This window comes from Nematolebias whitei, chromosome 12, assembly GCF_014905685.2.
Source record: "Nematolebias whitei isolate Nwh7 chromosome 12, NemWhi1, whole genome shotgun sequence".
In the NCBI taxonomy this organism is placed as follows: Eukaryota; Metazoa; Chordata; class Actinopteri; order Cyprinodontiformes; family Rivulidae; genus Nematolebias; species Nematolebias whitei.
Genome location: NC_056509.1, coordinates 15874838 through 15898431, shown reverse-complemented (window position 1 = coordinate 15898431; position 23594 = coordinate 15874838). Strand labels below are relative to the sequence as shown.

The following is a 23594-nucleotide window of genomic DNA, read 5'->3' as shown; positions in this document are numbered from 1 at the left end:
CTGATGAACCAGATTCTACAAAAACATTTATGTTTAAATCTAAAAAAGTTAAGTCTGGTCCTCTGGACGTTCAAAAAGCAAAAAAAAAAAAAAATGTAGAAACATTTCGTCTTTCATCTGAAAGACTTCATCAGTCTGAGGTGCTGTATTCAGCTCATAGCTATTTATAAAAGACTGAGCTGAATACAGCTCCTCAGACTGAAGAAGTCTTTCGGATGAAAGAAGAAACGTTTCTACATTTTTGTTTGTTTGTTTTGTTTTTTGAATGTCCAGAGGACCAGACTTTACTTTTTTAGATTTTCTGATTTGAGCATCTGTGGGTTAGAATAATGTTGAACCAAAGGCTGTGTCTCTTCTTTAAACATGTTTGAGGGAAATATTCCTGAGATATCCAATAATTTAGTCTTTTTATGATTTTTCAGTTGAATTAACTTTAATTAACAGATTATTTAATAAATTCAAAGGGAAAACAGGATTTCACCATAAAGCCGGCACCGTTTATTTATTTTTAATTTTCACAGATTTAAAAAAAACTTATTTTTTATACATAAAATGTAAAAAAAAAAAAAAATGTTTCCACCCTCCATCCCTCCATCCCGGTTCTCCCGCCTGCCAGGGCTTGAATCCGGCCTTTGTGAGCAGGCGAGGCCGGGGCTCGGGGTTCGGCCTTGCGGGATTCAACGGCTCGGCAGCTCGTATGATCCTCCACGGTGACGCCGCTCGCTCAAATTTTATAGTCGGTCACTAAACACAAAAAATGCCTGGACTTCAGAATTAAACACGGCGTTGTCATTATTGTTTTAAAATCTTAAAAATAGATCCAGCTGCTGCTCCGCATCCAGAGAAATTGCAAATGGCGGCTCAGTGAAAAGTTTCTGAGATCCAGTGACTCCTCCCCCTGACCAATCAGAGTCCTGCATTCACGTTTCTGTCCGGACTCAGCTCGACTAAGCTCGCTCGGTCCCACCAGAGAAGCAGGGACGAAAAGAGGTCCTGAATCAGACTCAAATCAGCTAAAAATACTAGCTAAAGGGCTGGTGCAAAAGGGTTCTTTCTGTAGCGGGCTGCCCAGAATTGGGGCTTATTAGGGGCAGTGCAAAAGAGGCATATGTTTCTCGGCTGGCATGGGAACACCTCGGGATTTCCATGGAGGAGCTGGCCCAAGTGGCTGGGAAGAGGGAAGTCTAGGCCTCCCTTCTTAGGCTGCTGCCCCCACAACCCAACCCCGGATAAGCTGAAGAAAATGGATGGATGGATGGATGAATGGATGGATGGATGGATGGATGGATGGATGAATGGATGAATGGATGGATGGATGGATGGATTTCCTCAAGCCAGGTGTGACCAATGAAAACAAATGTTTAATAAACAAGCGTGATATGAAGAAATGCTTTTCACTCACAGCGAACGACAATCTGCCATCTGTTAGCACTGTCTGTGATGGAGATGACACTCTGTTACTACCACGCCAAAATCACTGCCTTGAAAATGACTGACTTGTATACAGGACCTTCTCAAAAAATTAGCATATTGTGATAAAGGTCATTATTTTCCATAATGTAATGATAAAAAAGAAACTTTCATATATTTCAGATTCATTGCACACCAACTGAAATATTTCAGGTCTTTAATTGTTTTAATACTGATGATTATGGCATACAGCTCACGAAAACCCAAAATGCCGGTCCCAAAAAATTAGCATATCATGAAAAGGTTCTCTAAACAAGCTGTTAACCTAACCATCTGAATCAACGACGTAACTCTAAACACCTGCAAAAGATTCCTGAGACTTTTAAAAACTCCCAGCCTTGTTCATTACTCAAAACCGCAATCATGGGTAAGACTGCCGACCTGACTGCTGTCCAGAAGGCCATCATTGACACCCTCGAGCAAGAGGGTAAGACACAGAAAGAAATTGCTGAACGAATAGGCTGTTCCCAGAGTGCTGTATCAAGGCACCTCAGTGGGAAGTCTGTGGGAAGGGAAAAGTGTGGCAGAAAACGCTGCACAACGAAAAGAGGTGACCGGACCCTGAGGAGGATTGTGGAGAAGGGCCGATTCCAGACCTTGGGGGACCTGCGGAAGCAGTGGACTGTGTCTGGAGTAGAATCATCCAGAGCCACCGTGCACAGGCGTGTGCAGAAAATGGGATACAGGTGCCGCATTCCCCAAGTCAAGCCACTTTTGAACCAGAAACAGCGGCAGAAGCGCCTGACCTGGGCTACAGAGAAGCAGCACTGGACTGTTGCTCAGTGGTCCAAAGTACTTTTTTCGGATGAAAGCAAATTTTGCATGTCATTCGGAAATCAAGGTGCCAGAGTCTGGAGGAAGATTGGGGAGAAGGAAATGCCAAAAAGCCAGAAGTCCAGTGTGAAGCACCTACAGTCAGTGATGGTCAGGGGTGCCATGTCAGCTGCTGGTGTTGGTCCACTGTGTTTTATCAAGGGCAGGGTCAATGCAGCTAGCTATCAGGAGATTTTGGAGCACTTCATGCTTCCATCTGCTGAAAAGCTTTATGGAGATGAAGATTTCATTTTTCAGCACGACCTGGCACCTGCTCACAGTGCCAAAACCACTGGTAAATGGTTTACTGACCATGGTATTACTGTGCTCAATTGGCCTGCCAACTCTAAGGCCGCTATCGAAGCATCCTGGGCCTCCATAACACCTCAGCAGTGCCACAGGCTGATTGCCTCCATGCCACGCCGCATTAAAGCAGTCATTCATGCAAAAGGATTCCCGACCAAGTATTGAGTGCATAACTGAACATGATTATTTGAAGGTTGGCATTTTTTGTATTAAAAACAATTGTCTTTCATTGGTGGGATGAAATATGCTATTTTTTTTAAAACAGGCATTTTGGGTTTTCATGAGCTGTATGCCATAATCATCAGTATTAAAACAATTAAAGACCTGAAATACTTCAGTTGGTGTGCAATGAATCTGAAATATATGAAAGTTTCATTTTTATCATTACATTATGGAAAATAATTACTTTTATCACAATATGCTAATTTTTTTAGAAGGACCTGTACATGTGGCAGTGGAGGGGCAGCATGGTGACGCAAGGGGTAGAGCTGCTGCCTCTCAACGAGCAGGTTGCCCCAGTTCAAATCCCGGTCCGGGCGTCTTTCTGGGTGAAGTTTGCATGTTCTCTCTGTGCATGCGTGGGTTTTCTCCGGGTACTCCAGTTTCCTCCCACAGACCAAAAACATGCATGTTAGACTGACTGGTAACTCTAAATTGTCCCTAGGTGAGAGCGAGAGAGAGAATATTTGCTTGTCACATTTGTCTCTATGTGTCCCTGTGATGGACTGGAGACCTGTCCAAGGTGTCCCCCACCTCTCACACAGTGACTGCTGGACATGGCACCAGTAACCCTCGTGACCCAAAAAGGAAGAAGTGAGTAAAGATAATGGATAGATGGATATGGCAGTGGCCATCTTGAACTTTGACATAGTGACCCATCTTTCTTACGCCTGGATGTAGCCACACACCAAGATGGAAGTTGGTCCCTCACTTATTATTCAAGTTATCATGCTCACAACATGCATGGGCTGATGGATGGATGTTGGGTATTTCTAATTCCCCAGCTTCGCTCCATGACATGGGGGGTGAAAAAGGACATTTTTACAAAGCATGTGAGCTTTTGACTGGGGAAAGACGAACTAGTGAGTTGTTCAACAGTGATCCGACCCCGCTGAGGTGGCTGCTGCCATCATTAAGCACCATTCTCAGGAGACAGAACAAATGGTGAGAGTGAATTTAGCCAGAACAGACTGTGTTATCAAAGTTTTTCTTTATAGATCATTGATGAGCCTGAAAAGCTGCCTAATGAGTCGAACAAGGTCCCAGAGGACAGTACCAAGCTAATGTAGGACTAGTGCTTCAAAACAGTGACTCCCCTGTCTCAATTTGTGATGTCTTTTCAAATGGTTACTGACAGAACTGCCTATTGTATTTTTGTTATTACTTTATATGGTTTCAAGTGTTCAAAGTAGTAATCTTCAACATTCAAATCACTTGCTGGAATGGACTAATTGTGTAATTAGAGGTTCTACTAATTGTAAGAAGTGTAATGGCATTCATCAGTACTTGTATCAACACCCAGTACTAGCCAGTACTCAACTGTAAGTACTTGTACTTGGTGTAGTTTCGGTGCATTGCTACTTTTTAAAATAAATAAATTATACGATCGAGTCCACCTTCCAGCAGGACAATGACCCAAAACTCCTTGCTGAAGCTACTCTCCAGTGGTTAAGGAGAATAAGTTAAATTGTCCAGTCCAAGCCCAGAACACAGTCCAAGTGAGAATCTCTGGTTTGATTTAAAAATTGTTAGAAACCAGCAGTACAGTACAGTCTGAAGGAGCAGCTGCTGTTTGGTCAGGAACAAAGTACAAAAATACCTACAGTGAGATGGACACTCAGAGACAAACCTGCTGCAAAACGTGGTGGCACAAAGAACTGTTTTAAAGTTGTATTGGGAGGGGGTAGGGGTGAATAGGTTTTCTGTTGTAAATTAATAGATAACACCGCACCCTCCATAAAAACAAATCCATTCCATTTCTAGGTTGTCAGGCAACAACAGAAAGAATGCAGAGGAATGCGGAGCCACTGTGTGCTCAGGGATAAATGAAAAGCCGGCACAAAGATCAGATTAAAGAGACACTGAGCTGGGCAGACCTGACGAGGGAACTAATGCTCATGATTTCAGCTGGAAAAAGAGGAGAGAAGGAAAGGAAAGTCTCAGCTCAAGCCAAAATAACATCAGTGGGGGGGAGGAACAGGGTTTGTAAAGGGGAGAAAGGAAGGCGGGAGGGGGTGGCTGAGCTAACCTCCTCTTTCTGTGGTCCTCCAGGCTCTTTCCCAGCCTTTCTTCTTCCTGCCACCTCTTCCTCCTCCTCCTGCTGCTTTAGTCTGCATCCTCTACTCCCCCATGTCCTGGAAGATGGACTGCAGCCGGTGCCAGAACTCAGTGACCACAGAGAGTTAACTCGGCCGTGCCAAAGATCTGGTTTATCACTGTCTGTGTGGAAGGAGGACTTGCATCCAGTGGGCAGACCAACAAGAGGGCAGTCTAGAGGGTCCCATTCAAGACCACTAGAGGCCATCAAGGCTACGATTATTTATGTGATAACAATAGTTTAGAGCTGAAATGGTAATTCCAACTTAAAAGAATCTGAAAATAAAAGAAGAAGCAGCTAAACCATCAGTTACAACTGAAGGTGAAAAAAGAGGAAAGCATGAGCGATGTGAGTGAACACTCGATGTACTCACATCATCCTGGATGTCCAGGCTGCAGCCAGCTTTCAGCAGGATCCTCACAACTTCAATGTGGCCTTTGTGAGCAGCCAAGTGCAGGGGACTTCTGCCATACTGCAGACACACACAGCAGGCTCATCACAAGGTTATGGGAAAAATATATATATACCTGCAGTTAGGCACGCACTGCCAGGGTTCACTGTGCCAGATGATGCTAACACAACTGAACACAATCTGCCACAGAGTACAATGTATCTCTCTAATGAGACTAAACAAATCCCTAATCCAAGCTTTAACGGAGCGGGTCACAATCTGCACAGCTGTTCATACACAGAAGATCCACAGTGATCTGTGCACACTGCCAAAGTAAGTACATGTCACCAGGCATTGACAACAACACTGTTCAACACTCAAGTTTTAGGAATTGTTCATCCCTAAAAAAAACTTCCCAATCTTAGTTTTATGTCTTGATTTCAAAATGTAACAGAATAACAGGAACATGCATTTAGAATAACCCAATATGAAATATTATGTTTCTAGGTCAAATGTTATAACTTCTAAAAACAAAATGGAAAAAAATCCATCTGTCTTCTACTGTTTATATACAGTATAGTCGGGTCGTGGTAACAGGTCCAGGAGAGAATCCAGACCTCCCTATCTCCAACGACACTTTTACATCTCCTGCAGGTGGACCCTGAGGTGTTCCCAGTCCAGAGATACCCCTTTACCTTCACCGTATTTAAATGGATGGTAAATGGACTGTACTTATATAGCGCCTTTCTATCTTATCGAGATACTCAAAGCGCTTTACACTACAATCTGTGCCTCATTTACTCATTCATACAGCACTCTACTAGATCTCTACAAAGCTAATTGAACAAATCATTCTAAAGAGACTAATCAGTGCTTCATCACATTCATACACCGATGGGACACACATCAGAGGCAATGAGGGTTCAGTGTCTTGCCCAGGGACACTTTGGCAAGTGACTGCTGGTGGATTCAAACCCCCAACTCTTGCATTGGAAGACGACTGCTCTAACCACTCAGCCACAGCCGTCCTAAACTAAATTTATGTCAAAACCATGACTAATATTTTATTAAAACAATTTTTTGCTCTAATTTTCTGAGACTCCTTAGACTAATGTGATTCAAAGAAATGAAACTGAAACATTACAACAACAACAACAACAACAACAACAACAACAACAACAACAACACTTATAATTTAGAACATTACACAGTAGTTTGAACTGTAGAAGAAAATGAAATGCACATAAATCCATTTAAAACATCAATTGGCTCTTTGCCAATCATGTCAACATATTTTTAAAATATTAAGGAAGTTGTTTTTGTTTCAAAGCAGGTTTTATTTTAATTGTATTTCACCTTTATTTAACCAGGCATAAACACTAAGAGTAAATTCTTATTTACAGAGTTGGCCTGGCAGCACCAACATATACTTGTAGGGTCAATTCAATTCAATTCAATTCAAAAATACTTTATTAATCCCAAAGGGAAATTATTTGTTGTTGTAACTCGTTATCCTCGTTTCATTAAGAGATGTTATAGATACTGATGGCTGTAGGCAGGAAGAACCTCTTGTAAAGGTCCATCCCACAGTGGATCCTAAGAAACTGGCTGCAGATGACGTCTGATCCATCCACCCAGACTCAGCTGGCCTCTTGGTTCCCCCGGGCTGCAGGATCGCCCAAATGCCGGGCAGAACTCCTCCCAGAGCAATGGCCACTCCTCCCAGCAGTCTGCTGAGGTCCTCGTCGCTGCAGACAGCCAAATGTAAGCGCAGAGGGACGATCCTTTCCTTCCGCTGTCATGAGCCATGTTTCCTGCTAGTTCCAGGATCTCAGCAGTCAGGCACTCGGGCACAGCCAGCAGGTAGAAGAGAATGCATCCATAGAGCATCCTTTTCAACTCATTTGAGATTTGGAGCTGTAGTTGAGATATTATTTGAGCTTTTGAGATGTTCCAAAAAAGTTCAATCTGGTCCTCTGGACATTCAAAAAAACAAAAAACAAAAAAGCTTTTTTGCTTTGTTTTGTTTTTTTGAATGTCCAGAAGACCAGATTGAACTTTTTTGGATTTTTCTATCTGGATTATTGAGCATGCATCAGGATATTTTGAGATGTTAATCAGCTACTGTTGGTTGTAGAAAACTGCTTTGTTGCCATAGTTACGCATCATAACAAATGTCCAAAACTAAAAAAGTTTCAGTAAAAATCCTTCCAGCTGCACAGCATCCTATACCAGAGGAAACAATCATCCATATAATGTGATTTACATCCAGAAAAAGAGGAATTAAAGTTTCCAAAAGCAAAATCTCAGAATGAATGTAACAGAGCTACTCCAACATGCAGCCACCTTGAGCGACCCCCACCCCACTCGATGGCACTGGAGTAACGCTAAGTTAGCATCGTGCAATACAGGCAAGCTAGCTAAAAAACTAATGGCAGCACTCAAGCTGCCTTTTCCCTCACATTGAAACCCCCTCCCTGAGCTCAAAAACTGTTGTTACAAACAGTGCACAGCTCAGCGTTGTCTCTGCCCTTCCCCTGCCCCCACTCAAAAACTGCCAGTACAAACAGCGTGCAGCTCAGATTCCCCCGCCCCCATCCCATTATTATGAACTTGCGGAAAGGAGCATGTTTGTTTACAAAATAAATGAAATGATTAGGGAAGTAGTTCCAAGAGGTGTTCACGTCGTCGATTAATAATATATGATACTAGTCAGTGAGATAAATCCCAGAGGAAAGACTGTTCATAAAAATCTTTTCAAATCCTTTTTTTTTTTTATTAATCTGGGCTTAGGATGTGGAAGTTTAGTGTCTCTGAGAGCCACTATTACACAATGATCACTTAAAATATTGGCTAAAACACCTACTCTGGGAATTTGTGAGGCATGCTTGTTGGAATTTGGTCTACGATTGAGGATTTTTCAGGAGTTATTGTTCCGTTTGGTGGGAGAGTCAATGAGTTGGGTCAGATTGAGTGACAGGCAACATTACTTGAATTTATCGCAGAGGTGGGTGGACTTTTCCCAGTTGAAATTAAAATCTCCGGCAAGTAAAACCTCTCTGAATTGTAGGTTAGTTATGAAGTCTATCAGAGAAGACAGAGCCTCAGCTAATGCTGAGGGGGGATGGTAACAACCCACTACAGATAAGATCTGGCCTCCATTCAAAGTGATGTTTACAGCTAAGGCCTTACATTGGTTTGGGATTGTTTTGACTGACACAAGACTAGAGTCCAGGGTATTTTTCATGTAAATAGTGACCACACCCCACATTTTTTTGACAATCACAGCGATACTGAATTAAATCCATCGATTGCCAGGTCATTATTCAAGACAGATTTGTTTAGCCAGGATTCAGAAATAAAGATTACATCTGCCCCAGAAGAACAGACCAGAATTTTCAAAGTATCAAGTTTTATCAAAAGACTGTGCGTTTACATGCAGAAAATGAAGTCCTCATGTTTTTAAAATCATTTGGTGTGCTGTAATGAGTGGAGGGTCCAGGGTTGAGCTGAATCCCTGAGAAGTAAATACATTATTATCAGACATTTGCTTGTATTTTTTGTTACAGATATGTAATTACAGGAGTTAATAGTGTGACCATTAGCTCCCATAATCGAACCATGAGAAAAGTTAAAAGGCATGAGTACCCAGAACCCAGAAACAATAAAGATTGCAGGGAGAGGTAGGTCCAGATGTGTTAACAAGGTTCAATGACCCCAGATGGTCAGAAATTTGAAAATGATGGGGATTTTGGGACTGATGCAGAAAAGTCTCAGACCAGACAGCTTACATAGATCAAATGGGCCAACAGGTCCGACATTGTGGTCAAACTGGAGTTTGAATTTGACAGAGGGGAGTGAAGATGAAACTCTCAAGCTGCTCTCATGATGAACAGAAGCTGGGTCCTATACCAACAGGTAGAAGCTGATAATCCACGGTAAATACCAAAGCATGGTCCTGACTTGGTCAACAGAGGACAACAGCGTGATCCAGGAACAAATCCTTCAGCTGACCTGTTCAGAACCGGTGGACCCGCATGGATATGAGTTATTATCCAGATGAGTTTGGATGGAAGCCAGCAAAAACTCAGATGCAGACTCCGGTCTTCTCTCAAGCAGCTTCCTTGGCTCTGCTCAATAGCACTGCTCCTCTGATCTTCACTCCGCTCCTCTGCGCATCACTCTGCTCCTCCAAGCCTCACACAGCACGAGAGGCCACCCCCAGCAAACAACGACAAGACTGACCGGAGATGCTGAAATTGTCCCTGGCCTGGTTCTGCTCCGGTCCGGCTCCGGCTCTTCACAGCACGAGAGGCCACCTCCGGCAAACAACGACGAGACTGACCAGAGAGCCTGAAGTCGTCCCTGACTTGGTTCTTCTCCGGCCTGGATCCCAATCTTCACAGCACGAGAGGCTCTGTTCTTTTACAAAGTGTAACTCCTACGCAGTTGAATATCTTGCCCCAAAAACATTTAGGTTTACATGCATTTTCTGTTCAGTTCACATTATGAAAAACACTGATCTGGAAAAATACAAAGAATCACTATTCAAGTCCCACAGCAACGGGGGACATCAGCGTATCGTTTTTTTTTTTTATTATTGACAAGGATCTGTTTTCTTCCTGGTGACTCAGAAACATCAAAGTATAAAAACAGCACTCCCTAGCAGGATATCATCTATTAACAACATGAACACAGAAACCCACTACAACATGTTTGAACTACTCTTTTGACAAATTAGTAACCAATATTCTGTAAAACCTTACTCAAGTCCATCCATCCATCCATCCATCCATTTTCTTCTGCTTATCCGGGGTCGGGTCGCGGGGGTAGCAGCCTAAGTAGGGAGGCCCAGACTTCCCTCTCCCCAGCCACTTGGGCCAGCTCTTCCGGGGGAATCCCGAGGCGTTCCCAGGCCAGCCGAGAAATGTAGTCCCTCCAGCGTGTCCTGGGTCTTCCCCTGGGCCTCCTTCCGGTGGGACGTGTCCGGAACACCTCACCAGGGAGGCGTCCAGAAGGCATCCTAAACAGATGCCCAAGCCACCTCAACTGGCTCCTCTCGATGTGGAGAAGCAGCGGCTCTACTCCGAGTCCCTCCCGGATGATCGAGCTTCTCACCCTGTCTCTAAGGGAGAGCCCAGACACCCTGCGGAGAAAACTCATTTCGGCCGCTTGTATCCGAGATCTCATTCTTTCGGTCACAACCCAAAGCTCGTGACCATAGATGAGGGTGGGAACGTAGATCGATCGGTAAATTGAGAGCTTCGCCTTTTGACTCAGCTCTCTCTTCACCACGACAGACCTGTACAGCGCCCGCTTCACTGCAGACGCTGCACCTATCCGCCTATCGATCTCACGCTCCATTTTTCCCTCATTCGTGAACAAGACCCCAAGATACTTGAACTCCTCCACTTGGGGTAGGACCTCCTCCCTGACCCAGAGAGGGCACTCTACCCTTTTCCGGCTCAAGACCATGGCCTCGGATTTGGAGGAACTGATCTTCATCCCTGCCGCATCGCATTCGGCTGCGAACCGCTCCAGCGAAAGCTGTAGATCACGATCTGATGAAGCCAATAAGACCACATCATCTGCAAAAAGCAGAGACGCAATTCTGAGGCCACCAAAACGGATCCCCTCAACACCTTGGCTGCGCCTAGAAATTCTGTCCATAAAAGTTATGAACAGAATCTGTGACAAAGGGCAACCTTGGCGGAGTCCAACTCTCACCGGGAACAAGCCCGACTTACTGCCAGCGATGCGGACCAGGCTCTGACACCGGTTATACAGGGACCTAACAGCCCGTATCAAAGGGCCCGGTACCCCATACTCCCAGAGTACCCCCCACAGGGCCCCCCGAGGGACGCGGTCGAACGCCTTCTCCAAGTCCACAAAGCACATGTAGACTGGTTGGGCAAACTCCCACGCACCCTCCAGGACCCTGCTGAGAGTGTAGAGCTGGTCCAGTGTTCCACGGCCAGGACGAAAACCGCACTGTTCCTCCTGAATCCGAGGTTCGACTATCCGACGGACCCTCCTCTCCAGAACCCCCGAATAGACCTTACCAGGGAGGCTTAAGAGCGTGATTCCCCTGTAGTTGGAACACACTCTACGGTCCCCCTTTTTGAATAGGGGGACCACCACCCCGGTCTGCCAATCCAGGGGAACTTCCCCCGATGTCCACGCAACATTGCAGAGTTGTGTAAGCCAACACAACCCTACAACATCCAGAGCCTTAAGGAACTCTGGGCGGATCTCATCCACCCCTGGGGCCCTGCCACCGAGGAGCTTTTTAACCACCTCGGCGACCTCAGCACCAGAGATTGGAGGGCCCGACCCAGAGTCCCCAGGCTCCGCTTCCTCAGTGGAAGACGTGCCGGTGGGATTGAGGAGGTCTTCAAAGTATTCCGCCCACCGACCCACAACATCCCGAGTTGAGGTCAGCAGCACACCACTCCCACTATAAACAGTGTTGGTGGCATACCGCTTCCCCCCCCTGAGACGCCGGATGGTGGACCAGAAACGTCTCGAAGCCGTGCGGAAGTCGTTCTCCATGGCCTCTCCGAACTCCTCCCATGCCCGAGTTTTTGCCTCAGCAACCACCCGAGCCGCATGTCGCTTGGACTGCCGGTACCCATCAGCTGCTTCCGGGGTCCCACAGGCCAAAAAGGCCCGATAGGACTCCTTCTTCAGCCTGACAGCATCCCTCACCGACGGTGTCCACCATCGGGTTCGAGGGTTGCCGCCGCGACAGGCACCGACAACCTTGCGGCCGCAGCTCTGGTAAGCCGCCTCGACAATAGAGGCACGAAACATGGTCCACTCAGACTCAATGTCCCCCACCTCCCTTGGAACTAGGGGTGCACCGATTTCAATTTTCAGGCCGATCACCGATCACCGATTTTTTGAAAGTCTGAACTGCCGATTCCGATTTTGGCCGATACCGATTTTTTTTTATAAGCAACAGTGTCAGGTGTTACAAGATCACAATGCACCTTCAATTTACCAATCTTATTTTATTGTAAAACATACCCTTGAAAAATACCCTAGAAACAATACAAACTTGTTGTTTTAACTTGTCATGAGGTAGTATTCTGAAATATAAATGAAGTTTACACAATTTTTGTTAAAACTATAAAATTAACTAAAAAAAAATGTTCAGTTCCTTCAACTCTTTCACTTGTTACATTTAAAAAAAAAAAAAGATAATGCAACAAGTGTAACATTTTCAAGTCAGTGGGTAATAAGAACTAACACTGGTAAGTTAGTTCTCACAGACTTATTCCAGTCACTTTCATTAGTGGCAGGTTTTTCTTGATGAACAAAAGCATTTCTGCTTTGTCACCAGACAGGCGACTTCTTTTCTCATCTACTACATGTCCAGCCAAGCTAAACAGGCGCTCGCTTTCAACGCTTGTGCATGGGGCAGAGAGATAGGTTCGGGCAAGTAGAGCAAGATGAGGGAAACGATTTTCATTGATCTTCCAGTAGACCAATGGGTCCTGGCTCCTTTCAACAGGAACCTCAGATAGGTAGTTCTGTACCTGCATAGCTGAAGGGCTGGCCAGCTGTTGCTCCTGTTCAATGTTCTCCTTTAAGATTTCGTCGTGAGCTGCAAACAGTAGACTACGCCTTTTGGCTGCAGGTTCATCTATAGCAGGAGGTCCCACTTCAGAGGATGTTCCTGCAGCAGGTGTGCATCTGGTCTCCCCCTCTGCAAGTTTGGTCAAAAGGAGCAGTTTCACGTCATCTTTCACCTCTGCTGAGAAGTAGCGATTCTTGTACCTTGTTTTGCATAAACAAAGAAAGATGGGTCAATCATTGTGTTTTGTATACATTAACAGTTTTTATGACTTGCATGTAAATAAAGAAATGCATTTCAATCAATAAATTTTTATTTTTAATTTAATTTAAATGTTTGTTGAAATATAGTAGTAGGCTAAAAGTCATTATGGCTAAAATAGAATGTTAATAGTTACTTGCCTTGGATCCAGAACAGTGGCCAAGCTGTACAGGGGCTCATGCTCAATGTTGCTGAATCTTCTCACAACAGCCTCCAGCAGCGTAGCTTTGGCTGTACCCACGCCACGGTCTGTGCTCGCTTGCCTCTCCAAAATCCGCTTGAGTGCAGTGATGGCTGGGATGACATCTGCTGCTGTAGCTGTTGATGAGCTAATCTCCTTTGTGAGTTCCTCAAAAGGTGCAAGAATGGTGAGCACATTGTCCAGTAGCTCCCACTGGTGTGCTGTGAGTGTGGCTGGTAACTCGTGCTCAGCAGCATACACGCCAATAGCACGTCTCTGCTCCAACAGCGACTGCAGCATGTAGACTGTGCTGTTCCACCTCGTTGAAACGTCTTGCTGTAATCGTTTCCTGGGTTGACCTAACTGTGTCTGTATGTCATAAAGTCGGGAATAGGCAAGTGATGAATGCTTAAAATGTCCAACAATTCTCCTTCCTGTTGCCACCATGTCTGTGATGCTGCGCTGCGCCAGCTGTCCCTCATTTACAACCAGTTGCAGTGTGTGTGCCAGGCAGGGTAAACTTTTCAGGTTGATATCATCCAGCGCTTTGGCCATATTACGAGCATTATCCCGTAAAACAACGTGAACTCTTCCATGATCGATTTCCCAGTGATTCAGCATCGCCTTAAACTCTGCTGATAAATTGGCCGCAGTGTGAGACCCTGCCATTTCTTTACAGTTTAAGAGTAATTGATGACGTTCGAACTGTTCGTCAATCCACTGTGCAGTAAAACTTAACATGGACATTAAACTTACATCAGAAGTCCAGATGTCTGTTGTAAAGCTGAGTGTATTTGTATTAGCTTTTAGCAGGCTGCGGGTGTCTCTCGAAACTTGGCTGAACAACTCCGGTAATGCAACATCAGAAAAATATTTCCGACTCGGCATATTATATCGTGGGCACACGTGCTGCATCAAGCTTCTAAAACCTTTGTCCTCAACGACTGAAAATGGCTGGTTGTCTAATGCCATGAACTCCATCACTTTCCTCGTGGTAGCTTTGCTCTTTTCGTTGCTCATAAAAGCTAACAGCGACCCACCGACTGCCTCTTTGTTAGCGCTAGCTTTAGCATTAGCCTTAGCTTGGTTGCTCTCTTCAAACATTGCATACTTGGCGGCGTGGTGATTTCTTAAATGGCGAACGAGGTTTGTTGTATTAAAGGTTTTGGTGGTGGCTCCACCACGACTTACTTCGGCTTTACACGAATTGCAAATTGCGATCTTTGGCTCATTTTCTTTTACAGCGTAGAACTTCCAAACCGACGACATGGCTGCTCCGAGTGACCTGTGTGTGAGCTCTCACAGTGGAGCAAAAGGGGACAGCAGCTGATTTTCAGACCTTTCCGGAGGCAGATAAGATCGGTGGATAAAATCGGCTTCTCATTTAAAGATCGGCCGATCGCCGATCTCCCCAAATTAAGGAAATCGGGGCCGATCGATCGGCCGGCCGATTTATCGGTGCACCCCTACTTGGAACATGTTCAAAGTTCTCCCGGAGGTGGGAGTTGAAACTCCGTCTCACAGGAGACTCTGCCAGACGTTCCCAGCAAACCCTCACAATACGTTTGGGCCTACCAGGTCTGACCGGCATCCTCCCCCACCATCGGAGCCAACTCACCACCAGGTAGTGATCAGTTGACAGCTCCACCCCTCTCTTCACCCGAGTGTCCAAGACATGTGGCCGCAGATCAGATGAGACGATGACAAAGTCGATCATCGAACTGCGGCCTAGGGTGTCCTGGTGCCAAGAGCACATATGGACACCCTTATGCCTGAACAAGGTGTTCGTTATTGACAATCCATGACGAGCACAGAAGTCCAACAACAGAACACCACTCTGGTTCAGATCAGGGGGGCCGTTCCTCCCAACCACACCCCTCCAGGTCTCACTGTCATTGCCCACATGAGCACTGAAGTCCCCCAGACTTACTCAAGTCAGTCATCAAAATAATCTTGTAGCGTTTATACAGCTACACATGGATATTTATGCACAGTGACACCCAGCACTGGTAGCTGTGCACCTGGGACACATGATATCCTTTATTGTTCTGTATTCAGTCTGATAAAGTAAAAAATGTAATACCATATGACTTCTTAAGAAAGAGAGTTACATTTTGCTGCAAGGACTTCCACATAATTACATCAGGCAAAATAAATCTAAGTCAAGACAAGTGACTGAGAAGAATGCAAACACTTGGACAACTAATCAGCTTCAAACCACTATTAAAAAACATATTCAAGTGCAATAATGCTTCAAGTGACTACTGTTGATCTTTTCTTACGCTGAATAAACAAAGTTTAATTACAGATATGTGTCAGACTGTTACATACTAGGTATTACCTTGGCATTTAGGGGTTTGGGTTTTGTTTGGGTGTGGCCCAGCCTGCAGATGGAGTTACGCTGTACATAGCTGGAACAAAGCCAAAGCTGAAAAATGCAGGCCTCAGGCCAGCAGGAGCCTATGCTGACTTCACTCACTAACCTGCTTGCAGCACTGGGGGAGGTTTTTTTTTTCTATTGTCACAGAACGTCTGCATGGTGTCCATGAAAGCTGTGGAAATCCATCCATCCATTATCTTTACCCGTTTCGTCCTTTTCGGCTCACTGGAGTCACTGGTGTCCATGTCCAGCAGTCACTGTGCGAGAAGTGGGGGACACCCTGGACAGGTCTCCAGTCCATCATAGGGACACATAGAGACACATGAGACAAACAACCATTCACTCTGTCACTCTCACCTAGAGACAATTTAGAGTTACCAATCAGTCTAACATGCATGTTTCTGGTCTGTGGGAGGAAACTGGAGTACCTGGAGAAAGCCCACGTGTGCATGGAGAGAGCATGCAAACTCCACCCAAAAAGGTCCCTGGCCAGGATTTGAACCAGGAACCTTCTCGCTGCAAGGCAACAGCTCTACTAACTGTGCCACCGCTGTGCTGTGGAAATTATTCAGAAAAATATTATTTCAATAGGATATGAAATAAAGTTCAGACATCCATCCATCATCTTTACCCATTTGTTCATGTTCAGGGTCATGGGAAACTGGTACTTTTGTCCAGCAGTCCTAGGGCAAGAGGTGGGGTGGACCTTGACAGGTCCCCCTTCTGTCCCAGTACCACATGGAGAAACAAGACAAAAAAAAAAATCACTCGGAGGGACTATATAGAAAGTTCAAGACAAGCTGAAGGTAAATTAGTTTTCCAGCTTGGAAAAAGATTTACTTTTTTTTTTTTTCAAATTTAGCAGAACCACATTGTTGTTGAAAGCTAGGATGAACCCAGTGTTGTAGTCAAGACCACCTAACCCAAGACCAAGTCAAGACCAAGACCATAGTGTACAGAGACAAGACCAAGACTTTTGGGGTGCAAGACCATGTCGAGACCAAGACCGATGAAGGGCGAGACCAAGTCAAGACTAAGACCTCAAATCTTGGAGCTCAAACTTTTCACAGATTATCTGTCTTATACTGTCACGACAAAGTGACAGTTTTAACAAATGTGTAAAAAAACATATGTAACTTTTATAAAAATATTTTTCATAAAAGTTACATACTGCAACTTTGTTTGCTTTTAAATTAATGTATCAGCTTTTTATAAATTTTCAAAGCTACATAACAAAGAAATCAAACATTCAGTGGTTTTTGCGCAACAATTTTCATGTCATGTGACCCACAGACACAAAACTAGTGTTAAACTACTCTACTAGACCTGACAGACAAGGCTCCCATATTTATTTCTCATTTTAAAGCATTTTTTTAATTTTGCATGATTTATTTGTTCAAAAATCATCACTAATTAGAAAATGTTTAAAAATGAGAAATAAATGATGGTGTCTTGTGTGTCAGGTCTATTATAGTAGTTTAACATTAGTCTTTTGTCAGTGGGTCAAACGATGGAAAATATATTAATTTTTGTTTCTGAAGAGTGTTTGGTTCGATAATTTGTTGATAGCCCCTATGCGAACCATTACATCTCGGAGGAGGGGCAGACTGAGCACAGCTGACAGATATCAGACTGCCTTCTTCGTATTGAATAAGAGGAACACACCACTGAAGACAAGGAGCTCGAACAGGACCGTACATTACATTCTGGTGTCTGTATTGTTCTGTTGTCTGTATAGTTTTGTTGGTACAGAACTGCGTGCTAGTGAAAGGGGGTGGGTTTGACAGCGGTAACAAAAACATGTCTTTAGCAATGAGTTACATTATCACTTGGATTTGAATCAGTACATTTTGTATCCAATAAAAACAAAGATGTTAACAAAGAAACTGGACAATATTCTGGCAATTTAGTGATATTTCCACAGCTGTAATCTTGACTGGTCTTGAAATAAAATCCAGATTCCTCAATGTCCGAGACCAAGACAAGACCGAGACCAAATGCGCTCAAGTCCGAGACAAGACAAAGACCATCAAAAAGTGGTCTTGAGACCAGTCTCAAGACGAAGACCAGTCTCAAGTACTACAACACTAAATTAATCTTTTTATTCTCCTTGAAGGAATCTATGCTGCTCACCACTTTTCATGCCCAAGTTTTAACATAAGATCAACTTTTAATGACAACTGATGAGGCCTTTAAACTTTTAAAAGTAACATTATATTCATTCATTGCACACAGACTGATATATTTCAGATGATTAAAACTGACAACTAATGAAAACCCCAAATTCAGTATCTCAGACAATTAGAATATTACTTAAGACCAATAAAAAAGGTTTTGTGGGTTTTTTTTAGAAATCTTGGCCAACTGAAAAGTATTAACATGAAAAGTATGAGCATGTACAGCACTCAATACTTAGTTGGAGCTCCTTTTGCCTGGATTACTGCAGCAATGCGGTGTGGCATGAAGTCGATTACTCTGTGGCTCAGGTGTTAAGAGAGCCCAGGTTGCTCTGATAGTGACCTTCTTCCTCTTCTGAATTGTTGGGTATGGTGTATCCCACCTTCCTCTTCACAATATCCCATAGATTTTCTATGGGGTTAAGGTCAGGTGAGTTTGCTGGCCAATTAAAAACAAGGATATCATGGTCCTTAAACCAGGTACTGGTAGCTTTGGCACTGTGTGCAGGTGCCAAGTCCTGTTGGAAAATGAAATCTGCATCTCCATAAAGTTGGTCAGCAGCAGGAAGCATGAAGTGCTCTAAAACTTCCTGGTAGACAGCTGCGTTGACCTTGGACCTCAGAAAACACAGTGGACTAAACACCAGCAGATGACATGGCACCCCAAACCATCACTGACTGGAAACTTGACAATGGACCTCAAGAAACGTGGATTATGTGCCTTTCCTCTCTTACTCCAGACTCTGGGACCTTGATTTCCAAAGGAAATCAAAAATTTACTTTCATCAGATAATAACTTTGGACCACTCAGCAGCAGTCCCAGATGAGACACTTCTGATGCTGTCTATTGTTCAAAAGAGACTTGACACAAGGAATGTGACAGCTGAACCCCTTGTCTTGCATACGTCTGAGCATGGTGGTTCTTGAAGCACTGACTCCAACTGCAGTCCACTCTTTGTGAATCTCCCCACATTTTAGAATGGGTTTTGTTTCGCCATCCTCTCCAGGGTGTGATTATAACTATTGCTTGTACATTTTTTTCTACCACATCATTTACTTCCCTTCACTTCTCTATTAATGTGCTTGGACACAGAGCTCTGTGAACAGCCAGGATCCTTAGCAATGACCTTTTGTGTCTTGTCCATCTTGTGCAAGGTGTCAATGGGCATCTTTTGGACAGCTGTCAAGTCAGCAGTCTTCCCCATGATTGTGTAGCCAACAAAACTAAACTTAGAGACCATTTAAAGGCCTTTGCAGGTGTTTTGAGCTGAATAGACTGTGGCACCAGGTGTCTTCAATATTGAACCATCCATCCATTATCTTTTACCCGCTTCTTCTATTTTGGGTCACGGGAGTCACCAGTGCCCATGTCCGGCAATCACTGTGTGAGGGGCGGGGACACCCTGGACAGGTCTCCAGTCCATCACAGGGACACATAGAGACAAACGAGACAACCATTCACTCTCTCACTCACATCTAGGGACAATTTAGAGTTACCAATCAGCCTAACATGCATGTTTTTGGTCTGTGGGAGGAAACTGGAGTACCCGGAGAAAACCCATGCATTCATGGAAAGAACATGCAAACTCCGCCCAGAAAAGCCCCCGGACCATGATTTGAACCAGGGACCTGCTCGCTGAGAGGCAATAACTCTACCAGTTGCGCCACCGTGCTGCCCCCAATATTGAACCTTTTCATAATATTCTAATTTTCTGAGATACTGAATTTTCGGTTTTCATTAGTTGTCAGTTATAAACATCAACATTAAAATAAATAAACATTTGAAATATATCAGTCTGTGTGTAATGAATGAATATAATATACAAGTTTCACTTTTTGAATGGAATTACTAAAATAAATCAACTTTTTCATGATATTGTAATTTTATGACCAGCACCTGAACAACGTACAAAGTTCTCAATATCTTATATTACAGATCTTATTGTTTCATATTTTCCTAACAAAGCACTTCGCTCTCAGACTGCAGGCTTACTTGTGGTTCCTTGAGTTTTTAAAAGTAGAATGGGAGGCAGAGCTTTCGGTTATCAGGCTCCTGTTTTGTGACACAGTCTGCTTCTAAAATTAGGCTTAATGCTTTTCTTTTTAATAAATCCTATAGCTAGAGTCGGCCTGGGTTTCTTGAGCTATCTGTTAGTTATGCTGCTATAGGCTTAGACTGCTGGAGGACAAATTGACCACATTTCCACACACTGCTGTTGCTCTGTTTGTATTTGTAATTATTTCTATCTTAACTTTATTTTGTGTTTGTTTTGTCTTTCCTCCTATAGAAAGTACCATCTGCACCTACCATTCTGTGTTCGTTCGTTTCTCCTTCCTGTCCTCTCAAACCAGCCGGTCAAAGCAGATGGCTGCTCATCAAGAGCCTGGTTCTACAGGAGGTTTCTTCCTGTTAAAGGGAGTTTTTCCTTTCCACTGATGTCTTTGTGCTTGCTCAGGATGGGAGACTGTAATGAAGTGAAGGTTCAACGCAATATGCTGCTTCTTTAGATAAATAACATTAGTAAATGACTTTTTATATACAGTATATGAATGTTTCTGTTCAGTGCCCTGAGATGACTTCTGTTGTGTCTTGGCGTTATATAAATAAACTGGATTGAATCTTTTTCTCCTCCATTCACCTTGGAAGTAGGTGGTGTTGTGCCACTATCTTTTAAACTACTCTATCCAGGAACACAAAGTTTGTTTTCTCAGTCATCCAGGTATATAACAACAAAAAAGGTTGAATCATGTCATCTGGACTTCGACTACTCTATCCAGGATTTTTTTTAAAGAAAAGAACAGGACAAAGTTTTGATTTCTTTCCTTTTTTTTTTTTTTTTTTTTGGACAAAGTACAAATGTAAAGTGGATATTTGGATCTTTGGAGAAAAACATCCATTCCTTTTAATTACTCGCTTTTTCTACGCAGGGTCCCAGGAGAGATGGTGATTCTCTTCTGCGAGAGGCGGGACAAGTCCATCACAGTGGAGAAAACTAACTGGACAAAACTAAATAACTAAAAATGGCACAATAGAAGTTGAAAGACAGTGATGAAAATATTTCAGGACAAAAATAATTTAATTGAGACTCCGGTATGATGTGACAAATGTTAAGACATGTCAGCCCAAATGGTTTGCCTGATCATACTGACCTTTGTGACAGCTACTTTTGCACCTTTGTTGATAAGCTGGACCACACATTCAGCTTGTCCCTTATGTGAAGCCATGAGAAGGCGCTCGGAGAGTGCGAGGACCTCAGCCACATCTTGCTGGCTCATGAAGCAGGAAGAGGGATGCTCCAGATGTTGACGAATGAGAAGGTGGTGACGATCCTTTACGCTCCCTAACTCATGGTGAGTGTGAGTAAAGGCAGAAGAGACAAACAGTAACCTATTACCCACACGGCGCAGACTCCACCTCTTCTTCCTCTTAGCTGCAGGGAAGACAACAGGAAAGAGAAAGAAGGTCAGCGTGTGCTTCACAGCAGCCTGGCAAAAAGGAAACAAAATAGGAAAAAAGCTACTGCCCACAGTCCCTGTCAAACTACAAGACCTGGACAGGAGATATTTTCACAAAGAAGAAAAGCCAAAGATTTCTTTTATTTTTAGCTTTAATAACCTTTATTTAATCAAGAAAAACTATGAAGATAAATCAGTCCCAGAAGTAGCCATACAAGCATAAAATAAGATCTGTATGTCTGGGGCGGCTGTGGCTGAGTGGTTAGAGCAGTCGTCCTCAAATGCAAGAGTTGGGGGTTCAAATCCACCAGCAGTCACATGCTGAAGTGTCCCTGGGCAAGACACTGAACCTCTCATAGCCTCTTATGTGTGTCCCATCAGTGTATGAATGTGAGCTAAAGCTCTGATTAATCTCTTTAGAATTATTTGTTCAATTAGCTTTGTAGAGATCTAGTAGAGTGCTGTATGAATGGGTAAATGAGGACACAGATTGTAATGTAAAGCACTTTGAGTTTCTTGATTAGATAGAAAGACGCTGCATAAGTACAGAACATTTACCATTTACATATGTGTACCACAAGTTTTACAAACATGTAGTACAAAAGTGACAAACGAATAAACACTTTTTCAAATGTACACATTTCTATTAACAGAACTAGGAATATTCTGTGCTTACAAATTGTTAATACACGTGCATACCTGCCATGGACATATCAGCCACGAGCAGTACACGAGCACATGAAGCAGATGCCCGTGAATGTGACTTGAGACTTTCTTACTGCTTCAGATTCATAAAGGTAATGCTGTGTTCAAGGTTGGCAACAAGCTGGGACATCCGAGTCTTACCAGATATAGACAAGGAGATGGTCATGGAGTTCAGATGGAACAAAACACCCCCCCCCCCCACACACACACACACACACAAAAAAAAAAACAGGAGGATCTTTAGTGGAAGTGGCCTCCACCTACAAGTACTTGGGTGTGCACCTGAACAACCTCAGCTGGAGCAACAACACCACCAGCCTGATCAAGAAAGCTCATCAGAGACTCTACTTCCTCAGGCAGGTGAGACGAGCTGGTCTGGGAAGCTCAGTCCTCACCTCCTTCTACAGGTGTTCAGTGGAGAGCATCCTGTGCTCCAGCATCAACATGCGGCATGGAGGCTGCACAGCTGCAGAAAGAAAAGCCTTGCAGAGAGTGGTGAAGGTTGCACAGAAGTCTTTTGGAGTCTGCCTCCCCACCATCACAGACATTTACACCTCCAGGTGCAGGAAGAGGGCCACCTGCATCATGAAGGATCCCACACACCCATCACACACTTTCTGCCCCACTCCTCTTAGGAAGGAGGTTGAGGAGCATTAAGTGCAGAACCACTAGACTGAGGAACAGCTTCTACACTGAGGCTGTTAGACTCATGAATCTCTAACCAGAATATTCACTGTGAACAAAACAATCACTGTAATGCCACTTTGATTTATATGTGCTGCTGATTAGCCTTGCTGCTGATCTCATGCTGCTGATTATTTCATGCTGCTGTGTTTGTTCGTACTCATCTGCTCTCACAGACTCATGTTCGTGCTGCTGTTGTTTGGCCTATTGTTTTGTACTATTAGAGTTTAGTGGGGGCAGCACGGTGGCGCAACTGGTAGAGCTGCTGCCTCTCAGCGAGCAGGTCCTTGGTTCAAATCCTGGTCCAGGGGCCTTTCTGGGTGGAGTTTGCATGTTCTCTCCGTGCATGCGTGGGTTTTCTCTGGGTGCTCTGGTTTCCTCCCACAGACCAAAAACATGCATGTTAGGCTGATTGGTAACTCTAAATTGTCCCTAGGTGTGAGTGAGAGAGTGAATGGTTGTTTGTCTCGTTTGTCTCTATGTGGCCCTGTGATGGACTTGCGACCCGTCCAGGGTGTACCCCGCCCCTCACACAGTGATTGCTGGACATGGGCACCAGCGACCCCCGTGACCCAAAATGGAATAAGCGGGTAAAGATAATGGATGGAGTTTAGTGGATTTCTTGGTTTACAGCTTAGATCTGTATTACTGTTTCTTTTACACTTTTTACTTTTGCTATTGTTGGATGTAAATGGGACCTTGAGTACACAAGTTCATTCCACCTCATGTACCACATGAGATGTGAACGACAATAAACAACCTTGAACCTTGAAATACTGAGTTAGTTAGAAAAAGGTTATTTTCTAACTAACTTTGCACAATATTATAATGATAATACATACAGTATATACACACACACACACACACACACATA

The 23594-nt window shown here is 43.9% G+C and overlaps 1 protein-coding gene across 1 annotated transcript in view; it reads right to left on the bottom strand.

Moving 5' to 3' along the window:
* The window catches only part of ankrd6b (ankyrin repeat domain 6b), a gene marked incomplete in the record, with an annotated part of 167747 nt that overhangs the window by 106994 nt on the left and 37159 nt on the right, over positions 1-23594 (bottom strand).